Source organism: Bombina bombina, chromosome 4, assembly GCF_027579735.1.
Source record: "Bombina bombina isolate aBomBom1 chromosome 4, aBomBom1.pri, whole genome shotgun sequence".
Lineage (NCBI taxonomy): Eukaryota > Metazoa > Chordata > Amphibia > Anura > Bombinatoridae > Bombina > Bombina bombina.
Window position 1 is genome coordinate 712,526,131 of NC_069502.1, and position 25,343 is coordinate 712,551,473.

Genomic DNA, 25,343 nt, shown 5'->3' on the forward strand with positions numbered 1-25,343 from the left:
ACCTGGTAGGCCACACATAGGCCATAACCTTATATCTAAGAATATGCTTCTGTAAAGTTGCGTGGAGGTATTAAACCATTAACATCTTAGAAAGTAGCTGCAGCTTTAAAGCACTTGTCAAAAATAGCTATAGTAAGGGAAAAGTAAATGGAAATAATATTACTTTAACTTTTTCTAAATGCCATCCTGAAAATAACATTCATGAATAGGATTCTTTATCTTATGCCGGCCCTTTATGGGCTTCTAAGGGTGGTGGAACATTTTTTTATATGCATCTCTGTCTACATTGAGACCCCCACATACAGCATTTAGTTCTCTACTAAACCATATAAGTTGTATACTTTCTATTGGAGTATTGTATCCATCCATCTAATCATGTTTATCTCCCAGAAATAAAAAGTAGGGAGTGTATAAGTTGCGCTAGCCACTATTATAATAAAACACTCTTGTATATGAACCACTATCCTGAGTATCATACATAAAGCTTTTAGTCTTCTAATGCACTACATAAATTATATACATTTCTAATTTACTAATTTTCCCCCCCATATCCAGCGAAGCCACTATTGGACCTCAATGATCTCTGTCTTCAAATCTGAGGGTACAGGCCTCTTTTGGACCTGCATAATGAAAAATATCCACTGAAGGAGGAGAACTGTCTTTTACACAACAGATACAATAATATTAGCCCTTAACAAGGTTTTAAACATCTAGTGGACGCCACTGTCTCTCTTAATGGCTGGAGCAGAGCCAGACTTCCCCTACTAGCCATTTTATCTTATTTTGTACCAGACATTAAAAGTTATGTATATGTCTAAGTAAGGGCCAATGGTCCCAAAAAAATATAACAGCACAGATACCCACAAATGTCATAGTGAATCAAAGCTAAACTAAAGATGACCACATGGGCAGGTTATCTTAACATATCGGCCAAGGGGTATAGACACTGAGCTAAAAGTAAGCGCAGGGGTCCAACAATGTCAAAAATGCTAACATGCGTTTCTGCATTGAGTAGACATCTTTCAGGATAATGTCCAAGATCAAAGCTCAGGGAAGGGTGCCATTCATGGTTAAAATACTGAGTCAGACCTGGCACTCCGGGGTCCACCATTATACTGAATGCATCATCCAACACCGACTCTGTCCTGAGAACCTCTCGGTAAGAAATCCATCAGGTTTGGGGCTGAGTCTTTATTTGAGCCCAGCGCACGCCACAGCTCTAGGCCACAGCTTATGCAGAATCCCAGAGTAATAGAGTAACATCGGGCTACCAGCACCCGGTATTCACCCGCAAAGCAATACACTAGGGAGCCGGCCGCTCTCCCCCGCATGACTAAGCAAGTTGCTGTAGTCTGGATATCCCCATTAGAAAAGTCGCTATGGACCTCCGTTATGTCTTGCTTGCTGGAAATAGACCCTCTGATCTCAGTCTTTTCTTTTCAGGTAATTCGTATTCCAGCTGAGCCCCTGATGCACATGTGCCTCTCGAGCTTTCCTCTCCAGAGTTAGCCCCCTGTTGCTCCCTCTCAGATAGAGCAGTACTGACAGGTGTGCCCTCATAACCCATCTGTTGAGCACCATGCTGCACACCTGAAACTGCGTCCTCTGTCTCTGTAGGCCCAAAAGTCTTCTTTTCTGGAGCACCTGCTAAAGCCATGAGGTGGTCAAATCTGTGGTGCATCTGCTGTTCAAATTCAGCAAATAGGTTTAGAAACTTATCATATAGGTCCTCCTCCATGCTTAATAACATTTATGCAGAGGATTTCAGTATACTCTGCTTACCCGGTTTCCCGGGGGGGGGGGGGGAGCTGAGATCTCTCTCCTGAGGAGCCGCCAGAAATTCTCAGCGGTTCGGTCTGGGAAGTCTCGTTATTTCAAAAGAAGTAAATAATTCCATTCAGCTAAGTGTCTACTTTGTCCTGAAGTATACATTTTTGCTGGTTGGATACTCATTCTTCAGATTACAGGCGGGTTGTAAATCTATTTTACGGAGCTCCCAGTTTAGCAGCCATCTTAGGCCATAGCCCGGACATGCCCCCCAGGTTTTATTTTTATTTCACAGGTAAGTTTGTATTTATTTTAACTAGGTAGACTAGTTAGTAAATAGTTATTAACTATTTACTAACTGACTAGTTAAAATAAATACAAACTTAGCTGTGAAATAAAACCTAAGCTGCCCTACACTAAAACCTAAAATTACAAAAAATAAAAAAGAACTACCATTACAAAAAATAGCAAACAAAATTATCCAAAACAATACAAATTATTCCTATTCTAATACCCTGTTTAAAAAAAAAACACCCCAAAATAAAAATCTCTAATTAGTAATAAACTACCAAGGGCCCTTAATGGGGCCTTTTGTAGGGCATTGCCCTAAAGAAATCAGCTCTTTTTCTACAAAAGAAAAACAAACCACCCCTAATAGTATACAAACCCCCACCCCCCAAACCCACAAAATAAAAATAAAGTAAAACCTAATCTACCCATTGCCCTGAAAATGGCATTTGTATGGGCATTGACCTTAAAAGGGCATTCAGCTCTTTTGCTGCCATTAAAAATAAAAAATGTCTATTCTAAAAAAAAAAAACCTCCCCAAAACGAAAAAAAATAAACCCATTACACAAATTAACAAACGAATTATCAAAAATAATAACAATTATTCCTAGTCTAATACCCATTTTAAAAAACCCACCCCAAAATAAAAGAAACCTAATCTATAAACTACCAATAGCCCGTAAAAGGGCCTTTTGTAGGGCATTGCCCTAAAGGAATCAGCTCTTTTCTAAACAAAAATTCAAAGACCCATTCAGATCTTTTTCTTGCCCTTAAAAGGGCATTCAGCTCTTTTAAGAAATGCCCAAACCCTAATCTAAAAAAAAACCCACTCAAAAAAAACTTAAAAAACCTAACACTAACCCCTCTTTAGGTACTCACAGTTGCTGAAGTCCTGCTTGAACGATCTTCATCCAAACGGCTCCATCTTCATCCAGGCAGCTCCATCTTCATCCATCGAGGGACCGGCATTTTCTTCATCCATGTGGAGGCGGAACGGTCGATGCGTCGAGGCGGAGGTCCAAGGGGGAGGTCCATCGATCTGATGTGGAGGTCCTCTTCATGCGATCGTCCGCCGCACACTGAGGATTGAAACTCAAGGTACCCCTTTTATACTGGGTGTACCATTGCATTCCTATTGGCTAAAAATTTTAAATCAGCCAATAGGAATTAGAGCTGCTAGTATTATTTGAATAGCCAATAGAATTTCAGTAGCTCTCATCCTATTGGCTGATTTGAATTTCCAAAATCGAATCAGCCAATAGGAATGCAAGGGCCGCCATTTTGAAAATGCTCCCTTGCATTGAAGATTTAGTATATGGCAGCGACTGTATGAAGAGGATGATCCGCACTGGATGTCTTCAGGATGGACCACTCCGCGCCGCCGGGATGAAGATAGAAGATGCCACCTGGATGAAGATAGAAGACGCCGCCTGGATGGATGAAGATAGAAGACGCCGCCTGGATGGATAAAGATCTTGCCGCCTGGAGGAAGACTTTGCTGCCTGGATGAGGATATATGTCCGGACTTCAAAAACTGTAAGTGGATCGTCGGGGGTTAGTGTTTTTTAAAACTTTTTTGGGTGTTTTTTTTTAGGTTAGGGTTTGGGCTATCTTATTTGAGCTAAATGCCCTTTTAAGGTCAATGAAAAAGAGCTGAATGCCCATACAAATGCCCTTTTCAGGGCAATGGGTAGCTTAGTTTTTTTTAGAGTTAGGTTTTTTATTTTGGGGGGTTGGTTGGGTGGTGGGTTTTACTGTTGGGGGGGTCTTTGTATTTTTTTTACAGGTAAAAGAGCTGTTTAACTTAGGGCAATGCCCTACAAAAGGCCATTTTAAGGGCTATTGGTAGTTTATTGTAGGCTAGGGGTTTTTTATTTTGGGGGGGCTTTTTTATTTTTATAGGGCTATTAGATTAGGTGTAATTGTTTTTATTTTGGATAAATTAATTTGTTATTTTTCGTAATTTAGTGTTTGTTATTTTTTGTACTTTAGAATTTTTTTATTTTTTGTAATTTAGTATTTTTTATTTTTTGTAATTGTAGATTTAATTTTTTTAGTAGGGTTAGGTTTTTTTAATTTGTAATTTAGTTTATTTAATTTATAGTTACCGGTAGTTTTATTTTAGTCTAATAGTTATGCTAGTTTAATTTATAGTTTAAATTTAGTTTATTTTCATTTCACAGGTAAGTTTTTATTTATTTTAAGATAGGGATCTTGTAATTTTAATATAAAGTTAGGGGGGTGTTAGGTTTAGGGGTTAATAGCTTAATTTAGCTTTTGGCGATGTGGGGGGCTGTCGGTTTAGGGGTTAATAGGTTTATTTAGTTGCAGTGATGTGTGAGGCCAGAGGTTTAGGGGTTAATAACTTTATTTAGTGGCGGCGATGTCGGGGAGCAGCGAAATAGGGGTTAATATCTTTATTATAGTGTGGGTGATGTTGGGGTGCCGGGGAATAGGGGTTAATAACTTTAGTATAGTGGCAATGATGTCGGGGAGTGGCGGAATAGGGGTTAATAAATTTTATTAGTGGCGGCAATGTCAGGAGTGTCAGTTTAGGGGTTAATAGCTTTAATTTAGTGTTTGCGATGCGGGGGGGGCCTCGGTTTAGGTAGTTTATGGGTGGTAATGTACTTTGTAACAGTTTAGTTATGAGTTTTGTGTAAGAGTTTTGTTGCGTAAAACTCATAACTACTTCTCTCAGATGGCGGTACGGATCATGTCGGTAAAGGCTGTAACGCAAGTATTTTAGCCTCACCACAAAACTCGTAATGGCAGGGCTATGGGAATCCCATGAAAAACTTCATTTTTTCGAGTGTGGGACTGACGTTGCGTTACAGAATAAAAGGCTTGCGGTACAGCTATACCGACAAGACTCGTAATGGCTGCGTTGCTGTTTTAACGCTGAAATGACCATTTTTTCAGCATTAAAACACGAACGCAAAACTTGTAATCTACCTGAGAGTAAGTACCCACTCTTAGATAAGTGTTTATATTATTATCATCTCTCAAGGTCACATTGCCAATAATAGTCTTAATTACATTTTCATTGTATATGCATTCAGTGATTCATATAATTAAGACTGTCTAATCCACTGGTTACATGGTCTCATATATTCTGTTTTAGACAATTTGCATTGCTGCTGCTTTAATTAAACAGATCAGGGTGATCTTGGTTATAACTGGCCATTTTCCCCATGAGTGTACTATCTTCAGTCCATTATCCTCTTTGACCTCCTTACTTTTCTGACCCAAGTATTTGGCTCCAAAAAGCCTACTTTGTTTATTGCCAGCCATCCTTTATATACAGGTAATTATATTTTCAATAACTGGAGGTCAATGAGTGGCCTGAACTATCCAGGGATGACGCTGTGTTAAAATGAGAGGTTTATTTTATTAATTTATATAATATTATATAGTCATACTCCATTGCTCAATTATATACTTGTAAATCATTGACTTTATTGTACTGGTCTGCGAGGCTCCTGTTTACATTATATGTTCACTGTTGATTGAAACGTCAAAAAAAAAAAAATATTAATGAAAAAAATTAAGAGGAGGTATGGGAAAATAAATAAGCAAGGGCAAGATTACAAGTTTTGCAGTATGGTGCGGCATGGCTATACTGCTGAAAAATTGTCCATTGCGTGTGGAATGGCCAGTAACGCATATTACGAGTCGCTGCGATATAGCTATAATACAAGCATTTTAACCTTAACGCAACGTTCATTCCATACTCAAAAAATTACGTGTGAGTGCAGGATTTTCCATAGCGCCGTATTACAGGTTTTGCGATCTGGCTAAAATATACCAACACGAGCCATATTGCGATCTGAGACCAGTAGTTATGGATTTTGCGAAACAAAAATGCTTCACAAAACTCATAACTAAAATGTTACAAAGTACACTAACACCCATAAACTACCTATTAACCTCTAAACCGCCACCCTCCTGCATCGCAAATACTATATTAAACCTTTTAACCCCTAATCTGCCACCCACCCACATCGCCAACACTAAAATAAATCTATTAACCCTGACTGCTGACCCCCACATCGCCAACACTAAATAAATCTAGTAACTCCCACACTGCCAACACTATAATAAAATATTAACCCCTAAACCTTCAGCCCCCCCACATCACAACTAATAAACTAAACCTATTAACCCCTAAACCACCAGCACCCCACATCACAACTAATAAACTAAACCTATTAACCCCGAAACCACCGGCCCCATCGCAAAACACTAAATTAAACTATTAACCCATTAACCAAACACCCCCCTAACTTTAAATTAAAAGTTACAATAAAACTATCTTAAAATAAATAAAAACTTATCTGTGAAATAAAAAAACTAAGATTAAACTATAAATTAACCTAACATAACTATTCTAATAAAATAAAAAAACTATCAATTAAAAATCCTAAATTACATGATTAAAAAACCTAACACTACGAAAAATAAAAAGCCTTAATTCCAAATTTAAATAAACCTAATACTATAGAAAAAAAAATAAACACAAAATAATAAATACTAAAAATACTCTAAGATTACAAAAAATGAACGAAATTATCAAAAATAAAAAAAAACAATTACACCTAATCTAATAGCCCTATAAAAATAAAAAAGCCCCCCCAAAATAAAAAAACACCCCTAACCTAACAATAAACTGCCAATAGCCCTTAAAAGGGCCTTTTGTAGGGCATTGCCCTAAGTTAAACAGCTATTTTACCTACAAAAAATTACAAAGTCCCCCGTAACAGTAAAACCCCCCACCCAGCTAACCCCCAAAATAAAAAATCTAAATAAAAAAAAATCCTAAAATACCCATTGCCCCTACAAAGGGCATTCAGCTCTTTTACTGCCCAAAGCCCTAATCTAAAAAAGAAAAACCCACCACCAAAAATTGAAAAAAAACCCCTAAGACTAACCCCAGAAAATCTACTCACGGTTCCTGAAGTCCGGTTATCCATCCTCATGGAATGTCTGGAAGTCTTTATCCAGGCGGCGACATCTTCCTCCATCGTGGGACCATCTTCTATCTTTATCCCGGTGGCGCGGAGCTGTGGAGGCGCAGAGCTGTTTAGGATCGGCGATGACATCCAGCACGGAGCGTCTTCTTCATACGATCACCGCCGTACACTGAAGCTTAAATGCAAGGTACCCGCTTAAAAATGGGGTACCTTGCATTCCTATTGGCTGACATTTTCAAATCAGCCAATAGGATGAGAGCTACTGAAATCCTATTGGCTGTTCAAATCAACCAATAGGATTTCAGTAGCTCTCATCCTATTGCACATTTTGTTTAGTATTTATGGTATGAGCTATGCTCGACTATCAGCTTTTATTCTATGAATATTTGTGTTTCCATAGTAATACCTTTTTTATTGGGCTCATATTCCTAAATAGAAGACAAAACAAAATTTCCTCTTCTTCTATAGGAGTACAATTGCATCTATGCTAGTCTATTAGAAAACATCATTTCTCAATGCTTTTTGCAGGGCTTTTATGTAATCTTAAGACTTAAATTCATCTCTATTTTCAAATGTGCTTCATTTGACTTTGTTTCCCTTGCTGAAATAGAATACGCACATTTCCCACACTAGTGGGAGCTAGCTGCTGATTGGTGCCTGCACACATTTGTATCTTGTGATTGGCTAACTAGATGTGTTCAGCTAGCTGCCAGTAGTGCACTGCTGTTCTTCAGCAAACAATAACAAGAGAATGAAGCAAATCTGATAATAGAAGTAATTTGCACTGTTGTTTGGAATTGTATGTTCTATCCAAATCATGAATGAAAATATCCTTTCAAGAGTATCACCCTTTTTATCCCCTTTTTCAGAGAAATGTTAAGATAGAGGGGCATATTTATCAAGCTCCGAAGTTAAGAAGAAGTTATGAAGCAGCGGTCTAAACTTGTCCGCCTGCTCTGAGGCCGCAGACAGAAATCAACCTGATCGAATACGATCAGGTTGATTGACACCCCCTGCTAGTGGCCGATTGGCCGCAAATCTGCAGGGGGCAGTATTGCACCAGCAGTTCACAAGATGTCCTCTTCTTCTATAGGAATACAATTGCATCTATGCTAGTCTATTAGAAAACATTGCTTCTCAATGCTTTTTGCAGGGCTTTCAAATTAAAACATATATGCTCCAAGAGTTTTATTGTTTAAAAAGCTAGATAATCCCTTTATTGCCCATTCCCCAGTGTTGCAAAACCAACAGAGTTATATCAATATACATTTCACCTCTGTGATTACCTTGTATCTAAGCCTCTGCAGACTGCCCCCTTATTTCAGTTCTTTTGACAGACTTGCATTTTAGCCAATCAGAGCCCTCTCATAAGTAAATCCACGGGTGTGAGGACAATGTTATCTATATTGCACACATTAACTAATGCCCTGTAGCTGTGGAAAAACTGTCAAATGCATTGAGATAAAAGTGGCCTTCAAGGGCTTAGAAATTAGCATATGAGCCTACCTATGTTCTGCTTTCAACTAAGAATACCAAGAGAACAAAGTAAATTTGATGATAACAAATTAATAGGAAAGTTGTTTAAAATTGCAAGCCCTATCTGAATCATGAAAGCTTAAATTAGACTTGCGTGTCCCTTTAATTATAAAATTATAAAATATGCATAGGTTTCTGAATTAGGTCTAATGCAGTGTTGTGTTAGCGCACATAAAAAGTGCTAACCTCAATGTGCATTTTAAAATATTGGGGGCGGAGCTAACTGGGCACGAGTGAGGACGCACAGTAGGAGAGCTCTGGAGCAAATTAATTATAATATGCAGCTCACAGCGCACAAATACCTTGCAATCTTTTGGGAAAGTTCATCCCAAATACTCAGGAGACCTGTGAACATAAGGGAAACCTTTGCAGCACTCGTAGTGGGTTAGATAAGGTGAACTACGGACATCAGTCAGTGAAGTGCAGACCGCAGGCACATATGAAGCCATACCGGAGGAGGGAGCTTTGTTACAGTACGAGGAGTGGTTCCCTAGCTCTCACAAGGCATGGAGGATAACAGCTGCCGAAGCGGCTTTTCTGGAAGACGGATAGTTGCACAGAGGTTTTGACGCGAACAGCCGCCATCTTTAGCTGCTGTGTTACGGAGAACCTGCTCTCTGAAGATTGTGGTTTTGCGATCAGGACACTGAGGTGAGAAGTGAAGGGTGTTATAGTGCACTGATAAAAAGCCCTCAAACATAGCCAACATATATAATCAGCTATTAGGGATGTATTGCAGAACCACTCCTTCAGCAGTTCTAATTAGAGCTTAAAAGCTCCTCTTCCTGCTATCAGTCTAATTGTGCATACGATTTCCTCACTCTGCCCACCAATATAATAAGGTAGCTAACGACTTTTATTAACCTAGTCATAGTTGTGGGGGTTATCTCACAATTCTCATCAGTTGCCTAGTGTTCTAAAATTAATGGGAGATCAGTGAATCTCCTATCATATTCTAACTGACAGTAAAACCAAGGTTTCCAAGCAGAACCACTCTCATAGGAAACACAGATAGACTTTACACTTGCCTGCAAGACCAGTGCATAGTTATTGCTGAGAGTGAGTTTATAGCATGCTATTCCACTGACCTGACAGCCTTTCTTGCTCACTAACTTCTGGGAGATTTTTTCCTTAAAGTACTCTTTTTACCCACAGTTACCAGAGGTTCTGAGGCTGAAAGATTAGTGTACATAAATATACTGTGCTTATTATTATTATTATCGGTTATTTGTAGAGCGCCAACAGATTCCGCAGCGCTTATTTTCCTATACAATTAAATTACCTTGATAACATAAAGAAGATGGAGTGAGCCAGCACAGATGGGATAGTGGAACTCCCCCAGATGGTGTAAGAACCCAGAGTTTTCACTTATTAGTCTGCAGTACAATAATCTCAGTACCTACAGTATATACCAAACAGAAAAATTAAACTCAGAATTTTACTCTGTAGAGAAGTAAAATATACTGGTAGTACAAATAATCCAAAAGATGGCACATCCTCAGAGAAAGAAATCGAAACATCAAGAAGGTCCAAAAAGAATGGTTGCGGACCACTTCCATAATAAACTCTGCATAGACAGAGATCTATCAGATGATGAAACAAGAGATACGCCAGATGCACTTGGCAGATCCAGAATTTTAGGCCTACAAGATCATTCCTCCACTAGAACAGATACAGTAGCTCTTTTTGAGTTAATTAACTCACTTTCCACAAAAATGAACTCACACTATTCTTCCCTCAAACAGGAAATAGAAACATCAGTGGCAGAACTTAGAAGAGATATAGCTTCTCTGGGAGAGAGGACTGATAACTTGGAAAGGAAACATGAAGATCTGGTAACAGACCAAACTAATGTAATATCTTATACGCAAACACTTTCTGAAATGATCTCTGATCTTGAGACAAAGATGGCGGACCTTGAGGATAGGTCGAGAAGGAATAACCTCCGCATTCGAGGCATCCCAGAAAGTGTTCTAGCAAATGATCTCCCAGGCTATCTTCTAGATCTCTTCAAAGCCATACTAGGAGCAGTTCAAGAGCAAGAACCTACCATTGACAGGGCACATAGAGCTCTCAGGCCCAGGAATTTGAATACAGAACAGCCAAGAGATATAATAGTAAGCTTACACTATTATGTTTTTAAAGAGAAGGTTTTGAAAGTGGCCTTTCTCAAAAGACTTTCCCAGAACCTTTCCAAGATTTACAAATATTCCCAGACCTGTCCTCGCATACGCTGGCCAAAAGGAGGTCCTTCCAACCCATTACTCAGTGCCTTCGCACTCAAGCAATAAAGTACAGATGGGGCTTTCCAGTTAAGCTCTTATTCCAACACAACGGACATTTGCTTGTGATATCCTAGCTCAAGCAAGGCCTGCATTTTCTGGACTCTTTGAATCTACAGCAGACATCCAACCCGCAACCTCAACAATCATCTGATCTGCAAGCCCTTAGGGCAGCGGCTCCTGAATGGAACCCACTACCAAGAAGACCTTCACCTGCATCCAAACAAAAGAGCCTTATATAAGGCTATACAGACTTAATGTATCCTTTCCATGTTTTTTTATATTGAGGTGCTATGACGGCTAACTCTATTGTGAGTAGAGACTTAAAAAACATATTTAGCACCAAGTGTAACTGAAGTAAAATTGTCACTTAACATTCCCATGGTCTCTAGAGTCTACACTAGATAGTCCTAGAGTAGAATGGGGCACTTATGATAGTTGAGTTGCTGAAATGTTTGCACCTTTTCATTCACTTTGTTAAAAAGTTTCTCCTGTTACAGAGTTTTATTTGCCCTGTCTACTAGCAAATTAAAGTGGGCCAGAGCATGATACCCTTGCTGATGCTAGATCATTAAGGCCACATAAGTATAGCAATAGTAGTTATTTAGGATACCTGAGGCCTAGGTCTCAAGACTTACTGTATACTTCATTTACCAGGCTTATGGCATAACTGAAGCTCTCCAAATTTTTAACTATTCACTATAGTATATGGGGGATAGTACGACTGCCCCTACCCTCATATCTCCCATAAACCAATTTTCATTCAGCCCTACCCAAGTAGGGTGAAATTATTTCCTATTTATTGATAAAAGAGATCACCAGTATACATCCATCTCCCACTTAGAATACTAGCTACTTCTAAGACAATCTCAATTAATACTCACCCTCCCCTCCCCAATACCCAATATTGAAGCAGTGTTTACCCGCTGAGTTCTACCTTATATATTAATAAAACTTACTAGACCAGAGTTTCGGATTTGGTGTACTCAAGGGTGTTTATCAGAGATAGTTTGTTCTCTGTGGTGGTTTCCTCTACTGCTTATCTTCTATTTTCTTTTTCTTCCTAGCCAGCTTTCCTTACTCTCCTTTATCTTCTTGTCCCTGTAATAGATTTTCCACAGCATGGAATTACAATTCCTCAAACATAATGTGCAAGGTCTTAATTCTTCTACCAAGAGAATTCTCCTTCTTAACAACCTTAGAAAGAACGGTTCAAATGTGGTATTCCTTCAGGAAACTCTTTGGCTTCGGAACACAGGTAAGACATATAGTCTTAAGCATTTCTCCAACTTCTATGATGCCTCCTTCACCTCTAAATCCAGAGGGGTGGCTATTTAGATCAGAGATGAGGTAAAGGTAGAAACACTCCATGTGGAGAGAGACCCAGAAGCAAGATATCTCATAGTAGTTTGCAGGTTGAACGACCACATATTTACCTTAGCAAACTTATATGCACCCAACACTCACTAAATCCCTTTTTAAAAATCTGTTCTCAAGTTGTTAGTTAGTATAAAACAGAGAACATTAGTGATGGGAGGGGACTTTAATTTGGTTTGGGACCCCCATGTTGATTAAAAATGGCTCAAACCTTCAATTTGTGACCATTCAACCAGTTCCCTGGCCAGTGCATTCAGATTACTGATGTCTGGATATGGGCTCTACGACGTTTGGAGAGCTCTGTATCCAGTAGAAAAGGATTACACATTTTATTCTTGCCCACACAAGACCTTCTCAAGGATAGACTATTTTTTCACAGATGCTTGGACCTTAAACACAATACAAAACTCTACATTAAAACGGACATTGTGGTCAGATCATGACCCTCTCCTAATGTCATTTCCCCCCCTTTATCTAGGGCTGACAAAGATGGAGATATGAAGAGTGGTGCTTAATGATCAAATATCAGTTTAATTCATATGGGCTTCTTTCAAAGCCTATGTTAGAGGACTGTGTATTAAAAAAGCTTCCTTAGCGCGTAAGAAAAGAGGTAAAACCCTAGCTGAACTAACATGTATATTTAAAATGCTATCCTCTGTACAAAAAAGTAACCCAACACTTCAGGGAGCTAAACACCTAGCCAACTTAGAAATATAGAATTTACTAGAACCCAAAACACTGTTAGCAAATTTAAACAAATCTTCAATTACCATAATAATAAAGCAAATGCCATGTTTGCTAACAAGCTTAGACATAGGCAAGCTCAACGAGTTATCACGTTAATTAAACATGAAGGTAGAGTTGCTTTGTCCCCGACAGAGATAGGGAACTCATTCAGAGCATTTTATGCATCATTATATAATTTAAACAGTTCACAATCAACTTCGACAATGCCAATTGAGGAGATGCTTTCATATCTAAAATCTCTTAGCTTGCCATCCCTTGAGGAAGACCAAATTAAACATTTGCGGGCCCCAATAACTCTTGAGGTACTCCAAAAGGTGCTATCTCACCTTAAAAGGGGTAAAGCTCCAGGGCCAAACGGTTTTACAGGTCAGTTCTACAAAACCTTTTCAAACCTTATCAGTCCTCTACTGTTAAGAATGTTCAATGACTTTGCTCAGACAGGGACTTGTCTGGGGCAATTCCTTGAAGCGGATATTATAACCATACTCAAATCGGATAAAGACCCACAGTTATGCCAAAACTACAGACCCATCTCACTTATTAATGCTGACATTAAGCTATACTCTAAAATCTTGGCTAACCGATTGGCTGGGGTTATAGCAACCTTGGTTCATGGGGACCAGGTTGGATTTGTCCCTAGTAGAGAGGGCCCAGATAATACCCGTTGCATATTTTCTGTCCTATTTGAAGCTCAAAGAAGGAGGGCCCCTTTCCTGGCCCTGTCGTTTGAAAAGGCCTTCGACAGGGTCAGGTGGGACTACATATGGGAAGTGCTGATCGCACTTAAAGTCCCGCCTCAATTTATCTTAGCCACTCAGGCTTTATATTCCAGCCCAACAGCTAGAGTAAGAGGAGTGGGATTCGGCTCCGCCCCTTCAATATAAAAAATGGCACTAGGCAAGGTTGCCCTCTCTCTCTTCTACTGTTTGTACTATCGATCAAACCCTTGACGCTAGCGATAAGATTAAATTCAGACATATCTGAGTTACTCTTTGGTGTTTCCCAACATAAAATCGCACTTTTTGTGGACGATATCACTCTACTTATTACATCCCCCTTGAAATCTATGTCTGCAATATTTGACAGCATTGAGAAGTTTGGGTCATGTAGTTTCTACAAACTTAATCTTTTGAAAACTGAGGTACTATGCAGATTAAAAGCGAAATATCCGTTTCAGTGTTCCCCCCATTCAATTAAACATTTAGAAGTACATTTAAGCCCCAATATCCAAGTAGTTATCACAAAAAATTCTCAGGCCGATTAGTTGAATTCAAAAAATTATTAGAGGGGTGGGAGTTCAGGGAGTTTTTCTGGACAGGACACATAGCAGCTATAAAAATGGCCTACCTTCCGAAAATCACATATTTATTCAGATGCATCCCTTTAAAGGTATCTAGAACACTTTTGAACAAACTCCAGAGTTTAATGCCAACATATATTTAGAAGGGTAAATGCTCCAGAACAGCCACGGTAGTAATCCAGCTACCTGTCGAACGGGGAGGGCTAGCCTATCCTAGTATATTACTGTATCATGACGCAGCTCATCTGTCCCAACTTATGGCCTGGAGTATTGGAGAAATCAAATATAGGTGGCAGGAAGTAGAACAATCACTAATCCCAAAAGGGATCTTGTTATCAGATCTCTTGTGGATCCCGATGCACCTACGCAATTCCCTGGGTATCACCCACCCGATTATCCTGGACCTCCTCAAACACTGGGACACTAAAAAACACAATTTGAACATCTCGCCACACCCATCACCCATGTATAAAATTAGACACATTTTAATCTCTTTATTAGGTAGTCATATCCCCAAATGGGGGGAAACAGCAAACATGTACACCTCCAACTTGTAAAATTCAAAGGGAGTACAAGACTTTACCAAAGTCCAAGAGAAGCATAGTCTCCCTATCTCCCTCCATTATGAGTACCTTAGGGTTATAAGTCTTCTTAAAGCATGCGGATTGGCAGGACAGATTCCCAGAGACCCCACACCTTGGGAACAAAAGTGGGCTAGGGGAGTGCTACTTAAGGGTTCCCTATCCTTCCTTTATCATAACCTACTTAAAAACACAGACCTTGCCAAACACAACCAATATATAGCTTGGGAGAGGGATCTACGTATGGTGACAGCGCCGGAAGACTGGTTCAGGCAGGAAACTGGTGATTGCAAAAAAATATTACACTGTGCTACGATGTGGGAGTTATACTATAAAATGACTGTAAGATGGCACCTAGTTCCTACTACTTTCCATAGATTTTATAAGACATCCTCCCCCTTGTGCTGTATTGACTGTGGTCATTTAGGCACAGTAGTTCATATTTGGTGGGAGTGCCGAAAGATCAGGGGAGTGTGGAGAACTATTTTCGCTACCCTTCAGAAACTAAATATATGTGTGTTAATGAACCCAGCCCTGGGTCTCCTCCATCATGGATCCCCCAAACTTAGGGATCAGGATAAATTCCTAATGATATACTTTCTCATGGCCACAAAGCTAGCAATTGCCAGAGAATGGAAGCAGACCCCCCCCCCCCGTCCTTCACCCATAAAAGCAATATTATGGAATACATTAAATGTATGGACCAGTATGCTTTTCAAGCGACAAACAAAACAGATTTAAATCTGGAAATCTGGCAACTCTGGGACACTCTCTTTACAAAATCATGAGTTGCTGGATTTTTTTTTTTCTTCTCACTCTCTTTCGCTCTTCTTCTGACTCTAACCACCACTCTGACAAGAATTTCCATCTATGCAGTTCATAACTGATGTATTGCACCAGTTAAGTTTACTAACATTTCAAAGGGCAAACAAATAGCTACCAAATGTAAATTATTATTAATTTTCTTCATCTCGACAGTTACCCCTGGAGTGGATAACATATTAGCTATTGTTACTGTATAAGTTATATGTGTGTATTATATGTTAAAATGAGGTTTCAATTTGTCAGTTGTTAAACTATAGCAGCATGATAATAGATGATTAACCAACTTTGCTAATGTACCGAGATTGTAAAGACTTATGTAACACTTCTAACTTAGCATGTTGAACATTTATTGTTGTTATGTATCAATGCCAAAGCCTCAATAAAAAATTATTTAAACAAAAAAAATATATAAAATATTAAAAAAATATTAATAAAAACTATTACAATTATTATACATTCTGTAAATATCCATAGATTTGCCAGAGGACAAACTATTGACCTGTTGTTCGTGTCTGGTTGATCACTTCTATTTGTTGTTAATATATTAAATATGATTCTTGAGGTCTCCCTAAGTGTCATGGGGTAAACCAGACGTGGACTCCCTGCCAAATGTGCCTAGAGGGATATGACTGCACCACACTGGCGAGGCCAAAATGAGGCCAAAACAATCATCTGAGGTTGCTCGTTAAGAGGAGGATTGCCTGGTATTTCGGGGCTAGACTGAACTGTATAGACAGGATCAGACTGATATACTTCAGGAAAGTTATCTTCTGTGTAAGCACAATTGGGCAAAAAGAGGCTGTTCCTGGGTAGAGATTTGCCAGAAGACAAGCTATTGAGCTGCTGTTTATGCCTGGTTGAGCTCTTCTATTTGTTGTTAATATATTAAATATGATTCTTGAGATCTTCCTAAGTGTCATGGGGGAAACCAGATGTCGACCCCCTGCCCAATGTGTTTAGAGGTATTTGGCTGCACCTCACTGACAAAGCCCAAAAAAGGCAGAAACAATCAATTGGTGGTTTCCGTGTTCCTCGTACAGAGGAGGATTGCCTTGTACTTCAGGGCTGGACTGACCTGTATAGGTGGGATCAGACTGATATACTTCAGGAAAGTTCTCCTCTGTTTAAGAACAATTGGGGGGAAAAGGCTGTTCCAGGGTGGAAATTTGCCAGAGTACAAGCTATTGCGCTGTTGTTTGTGCCTGGTTGAGCACTTCTACTTGTTGTTAATATATTAAATATGATTCTTGGGGTCTCCCTAAGTGTCATGAGGATAGCCAGACGTGGACTCCCTACCCAATGTGCCTAGAAAGATATGGCTGCACCACACTGACAAGGCCGAAATAATCGCCTGGGGTTTTCATGTTCCTCATTTAGAGGAGGATTGCCTAGTATTTTGGAGCTGTACTGTCCTGTATAGGGGGGATAATACTGATATACTTCAGGAAAGTTCTCTTCTGTGTAAGCACAATTGGGCAAAAAGAAGCTTTTACAGGGTGGCAATTTGCCAGAAGACAAGCTATTAAGTTGTTTGTTTATGCTTGGTTTAGCTCTTCTATTTGTTGTTAATATATTAAATAGATTCGTAGGGTCTCCCTAAATGTAATTTTTATTGCTAAATATATATCTCTATTTATTTCTGATAATGTTAATGTAAAATAGATATCTATACCTATATATCTATAGGAATAGATATACAGGTATAGGTATATATAGATATATACATAGTACACACACATACACACACATATATATATATATATATATATATTTTGATCTGTTCACCATCAACATTGCGTGCAGCAGCAACCACAGCCTCCCAGACACTGTTCAGAGAGGTGTACTGTTTTCCCTCCTTGTAAATCTCACATTTGATGATGGACCACAGGTTCTCAATGGGGTTCAGATCAGGTGAACAAGGAGGCCATGTCATTAGATTTTCTTCTTTTATACCCTTTCTTGCCAGCCACGCTGTGGAGTACTTGGACGCGTGTGATGGAGCATTGTCCTGCATGAAAATCATGTTTTTCTTGAAGGATGCAGACTTCTTCCTGTACCACTGCTTGAAGAAGGTGTCTTCCAGAAACTGGCAGTAGGACTGGGAGTTGAGCTTGACTCCATCCTCAACCCGAAAAGGCCCCACAAGCTCATCTTTGATGATACCAGCCCAAACCAGTACTCCACCTCCAACTTGCTGGCGTCTGAGTCGGACTGGAGCTCTCTGCCCTTTACCAATCCAGCCACGGGGTCCATCCATCTGGCCCATCAAGACTCACTCTCATTTCATCAGTCCATAAAACCTTAGAAAAATCAGTCTTGAGATATTTCTTGGCCCAGTCTTGACGTTTCAGCTTGTGTGTCTTGTTCAGTGGTGGTCGTCTTTCAACCTTTCTTACCTTGGCCATGTCTCTGAGTATTGCACACCTTGTGCTTTTGGGCACTCCAGTGATGTTGCAGCTCTGAAATATGGCCAAACTGGTGGCAAGTGGCATCTTGGCAGCTGCACGCTTGACTTTTCTCAGTTCATGGACAGTTATTTTGCGCCTTGGTTTTTCCACACGCTTCTTGCGACCCTGTTGACTATTTTGAATGAAACGCTTGATTGTTCGATGATCACGCTTCAGAAGCTTTGCAATTTTAAGAGTGCTGCATCCCTCTGCAAGATATCTCACTATTTTTGACTTTTCTGAGCCTGTAAAGTCCTTCTTTTGACCCATTTTGCCAAAGGAAAGGAAGTTGCCTAATAATTATGCACACCTGATATAGGGTGATATACATACACATATATACAAACATTCACATATTTAGACATGTGTATATATATATATATATATATATATATATATATATATATAAAATAGCCATTTGCAGTTAAACACCTTTTCATATACCATATACCTTTTAATCCTTATAACTTTTTTTATTAGATAGTGTTTATATGAGTGTAATTGTATTTTAAAATGTATTTATGTTGTATTTGGCATAACTTTCTATTAACGCGCTACCCTTTACTCAAGGCTGTCAGTCGCGCTAAACATATAAAGCACACCGAAAAGATAATTAATTGTGGCTGCTTGTTTCAACGGTCACCTAGAAAATGAACAGACAAGGGACCAACCATTTGAAAGTAAAGATTTGCTGATTTACAAAAATGAGTTTCAAACATTCTTATGTCCATATACATTTTGTTCTACCAGGTAATCAGTGTTGCCACAGCTCAGACATCAGGCTATGGGGCCCCTAAACTTGAAGTAGTACATATCTTTAAGAACAATGGGAAGATAAACAAAATATAGCTCTAGCTCTCATACTTACAAATCTCATCATCAAACGTCAGTCTAATTACACAAGTGGAAAAGCCTCATAAAAAAGATTAAATATATATATTCAAAGTTGAGTTTCCCACTCAATATTAAAGTTTATTAAAAAAACAACAGATAACTATGCAAGGAATAGCAAATAGAAAGAAAGAATCTTACTACTTTCTTTGTTTCTTACTTTGTTATATAGGGGCCAAATTACCATTGTGCGAGCGGACATGATTCGATATTGCGGATCATACGCTGTCGGCAACAATCATTGCACCAGCAGTTCTTGTTAACTGTTGGTGCAATGCCGCCCCCTGCAGATTCACGGCAGCTACCAGGGGGGGGTCAATCAACCTGATCGTATTTCTGGTGATGTCTGTCCGCGGCCTCAGCTTGATGTCCAGAAAAATGGGACATCAAACTCCATACAGAGCTTAAAAAATATGCGCACAGGGGGAGATGCGATGCAAAGTTATTTATTCATAACAATAACAATTGCGCATTGCACAAAAAGAAGTGGTAGAAAAACAACAACAGAGTGAAGAGGGGTAGGAACCCCGGGGTGAAATAGAGAGTGTACCTAGAGCCGTCTACCAGTCAGTCATCCCTTTGGCCATTGAGTGAGCACTTCAGGTGAATTTGCGTGACTGCAGGGGCCCCTCACATTGCCACAAACTGCAAGGAATCAGGAGATACCAGCACACCGCCATAGATGGCGGCCCTCCAGGCACTACTCGCATCAGGAAGCAGAATCTCACAGTATTTGACTGCGGAGGACAAAGCGGCTCAGACACGCCACTCCGTTAGGAGATTCCATGACCTCCGTGAATTGCGAGGTATGTGCCTAAGACGTATTTGTGCTAGCTGTTTTCTCCTCATATTAAATACCCTGTGGAGGAAGGGGAACTTTCCACAGGGCATTTCTACAACCTGCAGTGCTTGACGAGTTACACATTCAGAGACTGCACCATTTTGTAAACTCTTTCAGCTTTGTTTGACAGTACTCTGCTTTTACATTGATCTTCTCATTGCTCTATGGATTATTATGGTTACCCACCTTTGACTTTTTCCCATTGTTTGTTTGATAAATATGCCCCTTAGAATGTAAGCCCACAGAACATATTTTGTGAAGGTGGTGTACATCATTGTTTCTCAACCGCGGTCCTCAAGTACCCCCAACAGTTCAGATTTTCATTATAACTGAACCAGTACACCGGTGAAATAATCAGTTGATGGGTGAGAGCAGGTTAGCCATGGTTACTGATTAGCTGATTACTTCACCTGTGCACTGGTTCAGCTATAATGAAAACCTGGCCTGTTGGGGGTACTTGAGGGCCGCGGTTGAGAAACACTGATGTACATCATATTGGTATGTCATGAATAGGGTCTTCTTTTTTGTCTGTATTTTTGTTTTGTAAAATTAGTTATCATGTACTCATTGCACATTAAAAAGTCATAGCAGTTCAGAACATACTGATAATAATAATTATTGTAATAATTATGAACACAAAGTGCACTTTTTAACATAGTGAAATACAATAAGGGACAATGCAAATGCAGAGTTAATAGCGTGTGTTCAGTTGGCTTAGTAGTTAGGCTTCGTAGAGCTTCACTGTAATATCCTAAATAACATTTTTACTTCAGTATTATACTATGAACCAATAGATATAATGATCAAGATTGAATAAACTTGGTGAAACTGATAAGTGAAAATACTAGCCACAACTTCACTGCTGGAAAATGCAGCAAGTGGCGAGATCAGCTGTTTTGAAAACAACGGAGCCACTTATATCTTGTGCTTACCACATAGAACCATTTTCACTGTTTAGAATACTTGCATCACAGAAAGTTTTTTTAAAAAATTACAAAACAAATGAATTAAAGTGAATAGAAAAATGACATCCTCTATAAGACATTCCATTCTAACATATGCACAAAATCAAAAACTAGAAAAAAAGATAAAGAAAACAAAAATAAAATACAAAAACAGCTTTGAGGTCAGACACAATCGTTACACTAGATACTTCATACAGGTAATCGTGTCTTTTGAAACCCTGAGACGAGGTATTGGAGAAAAATCATGCATCAAGAACACCCCAAAGCACCTCAGAATCCCTTTTTCACATCTGTTTGATTACCAGTGAAAATACCGTTCTGTCCTGCGAGACAGAATGGGGCCAATTTATCAATATCTGTCCGACATGATACGCTGTAGTGTATCATGTCCGACAGACATCGTTGAATGCCGACAGCATATGCTGTTGGCATATATATATATATATATATATATATATATATATATATATATATATGTATACAGTATCTCACAAAAGTGAGTACACCCCTCACATTTTTGTAAATATTTTATTATATCTTTTCATGTGACAACACTGAAGAAATGACACTTTGCTACAATGTAAAGTAGCGAGTGTACAGCCTGTATAACAGTGCAAATTTGCTGTCCCCTCAAAATAACTCAACACACAGCCATTAATGTCTTAACCATTGGCAACAAAAGTGACTACACCCCTAAGTAGTAATGTCGAAATTGGGCTCAAAGTGTCAATATTTTGTGTGGCCACCATTATTTTCCAGCTCTGCCTAAACCCTCTTGGGTATGGAGTTCACCAGAGCTTCACAGGTTACCACTGGAGTCCTCTTCCACTCCTCCATGATGACATCACAGAGCTGGTGGATGTTAGAGACCTTGCGCTCCCCCACCTTCCATTTGAGGATGCCGCACAGATGCTCAGTAGGGTTTAGGTCTGGAGACAGGCTTGGCCAGTCCATCACCTTAACCCTCAGCTTCTTTAACAAGCCAGTGGTCGTCTTGGAGGTGTGTTTGGGGTCGTTATTACGTTGGAATACTGTCCTGCGGCCCAGTCTCCAAAGGGAGGATATCATGCTCTGCTTTAGTATGTCACAGTACATGTTGGCTTTCATGGTTCCCTCAATGAACTGTAGCTTCCCAGTGTGGGCAGCACTCATAGAGGCACAGACCATGACACTCCCACCACCATGCTTGACTGTAGGCAAGACACACTTGTCTTTGTACTCCTCACCTGGTTGCCGCCAAACACGCTTGACACCATCTGAACCAAATAAGTTTATCTTGGTCTCATCAGACCACAGGACATGGTTCCAGTAATCCTTGTCCTTAGTCTGTTTATCTTAAGCAAACTGTTTGCGGGCTTTCTTGTGCATCATCTTTAGAAGAGGCTTCCTTCTGGGATGACAGCCATGCAGACCAATTTGATGCAGTGTGCGGCATATGATCCGAGCACTGATAGGCTGACCCCCTACCCCTTTAACCTCTGCAGCAATGCTGGCAGCTTTCATATTTCCCAAAGACAACCTATGGATATGAAGCTGAGCATGTGCACTCAGCTTCTTTGGTCGACCCTGGCAAGGCCTGTTCTGAGTGGAACCTGTCCTGTGAAACTGCTGTATGGTCTTGCCCACCGTGCTGCAGCTCAGTTTCAGGGTCTTGGCAATCTTCTTATAGCCTAAGCCATCTTTATGTAGAGCAACAATTCTTTTTTTCAAATCCTCAGAGAGTTCTTTGCCATGAGGCACTATGTTGAACTTCCATTGACTCTATGATAGAGTGTGAGAGCGATAACACCAAATTTAATACACCTGGTCCGCATTCACACCGTTGACCTTGTAACACTAACACGTCACATGATACCGGGGAGGGAAAATGTCTAATTGGGCCCAATTTGGACATTTCCACTTAGGGGTGTACTCACTTTTGTTGCCAACGGTTTAGACATTAATGGCTGTGTGTTGAGTTATTTTGAGGGGACAGCAAATTTACACTGTTATACAGGCTGTACACTCACTAATTTACATTGTATCAATGTGTCATTTCTTCAGTGTTGTCACATGAAAAGATATAATAAAATATTTACAAAAATGTGAGGGGTGTACTCACTTTTGTGAGATATTGTATACATGTACATATTTAGAATTGTGTATGTATGTATCTCTACTTTAAATCCCTTTGCAGTCCATGTTTTTCTATTTACATGTGTGTACATATGTAATTATATGTATATATGTATTTATAGACATGTATTTCTAAATAGATATTCCAATATATATCTGTATATATCTATACCTATATATATAATGATCTATCTATCTATATCTATCTATCTATCTATCTATCTATCTATCTATCTATCTATCTATCTATATATATATATATATATATATATATATATATATATATATATATATATATATATGTATAGATATATATTGAACAAAAAACATTTTATATATATATATATGTATTTATGAATACTTAGAACATATTCTTCTATATGAAGAACATTGGAATGTAAAATATTTATATTTTCATGTCGGGTTAGCGAACTTGAGAATTTGCGATTGCGTTTGCACGCGAGTAGGGTATTAGATTTTTCTACTTTTCTTGCTCCATTGACTTCTATGAGGGACTATGCCAACAAGATTGTGATATTCTAACTTCAGCGCTTGTGCAAAAACTTTATACTTTCAACTTCTACTACGCCCGCTACCCGACGCACTCAAATATCTTACTTCTAGCGCAGTTAAAGCACGAGCAGGACCATTAAATAATGCTCCACCCGTATTCTAGCCCTGTTATTGGCAGGAAATGAGCCTCAATGAATTTTGAACATGAACAACTATAGCCCTCGGCAGCATAACCAGCATCTATGAATTTAGCACAATCTTTCCATTCCAGCTCTTTACAAGTTTATCCATTAAAGTGAATGTAAAGTTGAATGGATGAGTGCCCGGTTTTCAAAAATACTATAAAAAATAGGGTCACTTTCATTCATTAAACTTTACAATGCGTACCTTTTTTTTTTAGCAAACACAGATCAGGGTCCTCCGCCCGCAGCTCCTCTGTGCTTACCTCAGCAATGACAAAACTGGCTTCCTCCAATCATGACGTGCACCACAGAGCGTCCATCTCGTGAGGCCAAGCGGTGATTGGAGGAAGACGTTTTTTTGTTTTTTGTCATTGAAGTGCTAAGTACAGAGAAGCTACTGGGCGGAGGATCACGATCTGTGTTTGCTAAAGAAAAAGGTATTTAAAAAAAAACAAAAAACGCTTCAGTGTAAAGTTTAATGAATGAAAGTGCCCATGTATTTAATAGTATTATTAAAAACCGGGCACTTATTCATGAAACTTTACATTCACTTTCAGACTAGTTCCTCTTGAGAACTTGACAGCACATATTCAGAAGGGTTTCTAATACTATGCCTGTGCTTTGGTAAGACCAGACAATACTTTATGATCTGTACACTAGTCTAGCCATACTAAGTTTAAAGCAAAAAACAACTTCATTATATTTTAAGCATAAAACTAAAATATTGGCTATTTTAAGTGCAGGGATAATTTAACTTAGAAAAAGGAAAAAATGTCTATGTTAAAAAACATTGTTGAGTCTGTGTTTGAGTTTAAAAAAAATCTCTTTATTGAAACCATCAGCCAACCCATTTTAAATCCATTCCTCTGTTCTTTAATGATTAGAATCAGAAGATATTCAAACTAATCCCCTAAATAGCAGGTAATACTTTTCAATTTGCTTTCACTGAAATGCCACTTGCAGGTGAAGATAGAGATAATCTATAACAGGCTCCCTTGTCTTACGGAAATGCTAACAGTCCATTTATTACTGCAGCAGATGCACTTCATACTCAGCCAGCTGGAACTCTTTACGTAAGAACTAAATGGGAACGTGGACTGTGGGCTGAAAATTTGAAGTCTGGCACATAGAAAATGATTTTATTCAAGCTCAATCAAGCCAGCTTTAGCTGAGACTCCTGTTTAAATTAAATGAGTACATCAACACTAAAAAAAATGCGCTATTTAAAATAGTAAACATCAAATGCTAGAATACGTAAAATAATAAAGTGTGGTATAGCAGGTGTTAAGATTGCTATTAAGAGGCCGATTTACTAAAGTCCGCACATCGATGAATGCCAACAGCATTATGTTGAACTGCTTGTGCAATGCCGCCCCCTGCAGATTCGTGGCCAATCGGCCGCTAGCAGGGGGTGTTAATCAGCCCGATCCTATAGGATCGGTCGGATTGAAGACCGCAGCCTCAGAGGCAGCGGACAAGTTATGGCGCAGTGGTCTTTAGACTTCTGCTTCATAACTACTTTTTCCGGCGTGCCTGAAGGCTTGCGCAGAAACAGATAATTTGGCACCTAAATCTATATTATGTGAATGATTATGAAAAAAATCTAGTATATTAAGTCACAGAGCCAGGACAGAAAAATGTTATTAAAACTTTTCTTATATGATTTAAAAACCTGGTAACTGTGCTTTAAATGAACATTACTTAAAGGGATGC